Source organism: Vigna umbellata, chromosome 5 (genome assembly GCF_029865625.1).
Source record: "Vigna umbellata cultivar VRB3 chromosome 5, Vumbellata_1.0, whole genome shotgun sequence".
NCBI lineage: Eukaryota > Viridiplantae > Streptophyta > Magnoliopsida > Fabales > Fabaceae > Vigna > Vigna umbellata.
Window position 1 is genome coordinate 62000409 of NC_142169.1, and position 2788 is coordinate 62003196.

Below are 2788 nucleotides of genomic sequence, written 5' to 3' on the forward strand. Positions count from 1 at the left end.
TCTGACAGGTACATGTTTCCTCTAGTATCATTGGTAAACCCATAATTCTACAATAAAAAAGAAATTCGAAACAAAAAAATAAATAAAACTGAATGCAAATTTGTTCTATTTTGCTATGTTTTGTTTTTTGTTTTTCTTTTATCAATAATACATAATATATTAATTATAAAATATTTGGAATGTATTAACCTTTTGAGAAATAGTGTAATACAATGAAGGTTAGAGAGTGGATAGAGCGACCAACTATGCTTTAGTTGGTAACGGACGGGGAAGTGGAGAATTGATTTCTATAGTCATTCCGAGGAAGAAGTAAAGGGAACCTGAGATTCAGTTTGATGAAAAGATGACGGATTTGATTAGAAATTTTATTAAAGTAAATAATTCGTTTAATTGAATTAATGAAAGAGGGTAAGTTATTTTCGGTATAATTTTAAAACTAATTTTAAGTATATTTTTCAAAATATAGAATATTTTTATTAGAAAAATAGTAAAGAAAAGAAAAATAAATTATTTTTTAAAAATATTAATTTTTAATAATATTATTTATTAGGTAGAAAATGATTTCAACCTTTGATATGAATTAGACTTATATGTCATTAGGTTATTTTTTTATCAATCATTCAAAAGATTCATTAGTGATGCAAGTGTGTTTCATTATTATAATAAAATATGTTAATATCTTAAGTGAGTTAAACTTATATTTAATTGGTGTTTTGTTTCTTCCATAAATTTCTTGGAATGACTCAACAAAATTATAGTAACTTTGATTCATATGTTAAACAAATTATAATTGTGCTAATAAAAACTACATATATTAATAAATAAACTGTTTCATAAAATAATATAATTTACTTAAATTTACTTTAATGTGTAAGTTAATTTTATTCAAATAATACCGATTAATATATGTATATTGATTATACATTTTTTTTAATTATAAGTTATATATACATTTTAAGAGATCCAATACTTCCATTCACTACAATAGAGGTTGAAGTAACTAGATTCAAGAATCCGCCTTCTCCATTTTTAACAGAGTCCAAGTTTCTCCATCATGCCTTCAAGTCCCTCTAGTTAACCTAGTCAAATCATTTTTCAATATCTAATAATTTGAAAATTATGCAAGGCTTACCTCAAGCATCATATACTAGTTCATTGAGAATAAGAGCACATCTAGGATTTTCCTACCCCTGTGAAAAGCTTTTTGATTTTCAGAAATTATGGTCAATTAGCATAATAAGTATAAAAGTAATACAAACAACTATTAGTTTCTTTTTGTGCCCATTTTAAGGTGGGCCTGGGCTGTCACACCTATAAACATGGGCCAGTAAGGAACAAATGTCTTTCCACTGGACCATACCTAGACCAACTTTTCCATCCGTACATACATAGTTCTGATGCAAACTTTTATACAAGGCTGTTTTTTCTTACTAAATTCTTCTTAAAGATTGCCTGATAAGGTCGAGTTATAAGCTCTTATATTCTTAGCCCAATCCTTCCCCTTTCTCTTTTTAAAAAAATTCCCTGGTAAAATTGAATTGTGATAATGAAGAAATATGACACTATATATTGAAAGGTAATTGAGTTGGCTTAAAGTGGAGTCATTTTAAATTTTTGCACAAATTACGCTTCTGTAACGAAGCACTCCATTTTAGTAAAATTATGGATTTTCTAGAAAATAATTCTGATAAGCTTTCAGCAAATTCTGTATTCAAGAAGGGTAATTTTGCATGGATGGTTTCGGCCTATGTCCACGTCGTAGTTTTACTCAAGATGATTCTAGTAACTTCTTTGTCACTGGGTAATTTTCTATCTGAAATGATATTTTGGGATAATATTTTTCTTCAGCTTTGTTTTTACCGTTTTTCCTACTTTTATGGTGAACTTTTTTACTCAATTTGGCCCGTTATCAGGTAAAAGAAAGGTTAGCAAATTTTCGTTTTAATTTTTCATGAGGTTTTGCGGTCTATATTGGCTTTGAGGATGGTATAGTATTTCACATACCAAATTTTTGTTTAACTCTTTGATGATTTACTGAGATAGTAAGTATACTAGTTGGATGAGAAAAATTAGAACTCGAGTGAAAAAATGTAAATTAAAAAGTACGTATGCTTTAAACAATTGTAATACGGCTTAACACTCCCATTAGAACATACACTTTTAGTACTTCTTAAAATTTAAAATTTCATAAGGGTGAGATTCATTAAGTAAAGAGTGAGACTTAGAATTTTAAAATATTTAATATATTTCAATCAATACTAATAGTTATGCTTTAAAAAAGAGATAAATATACTACTATTAACCTTGATCATAATGAAACAAGCATGATGTGAACAGGCTCAGGCAATCTGAGATTTTTTTTTTCCGGGTACTGTGAATTTGGCTCAAAATTCTGATCTATCTATAAATCGCATATCACTCACGACAATTGAAAAGAAAGATTCTAATTGAATTGGATTCCAACTTCCTCCTTGCATTTATCTAAATTATTAAAGGTAGTTAGGTTTCGTTTGGTCCGTCCGTCTTATCATGAGTGGGTATTATAGCTTGCATGACGATAGTGATATTACGTAACGCAAAGAAGCTGAACACAAATTGCTAGGAGAACAACTTGTGTGGATAGGCAATGCAATGCCCTTGCAACACGTGACAACAGATATATTCTCAAGTCAAAGACTTCAGGTTGAAGCAGAACTTGTGCTTATACAGAATATATGGCTGGTATTGCATGCATGACGCACATCATATTTTTGTGAAACTCTTACCTTCAATCCAAGTTGTTAGTTAA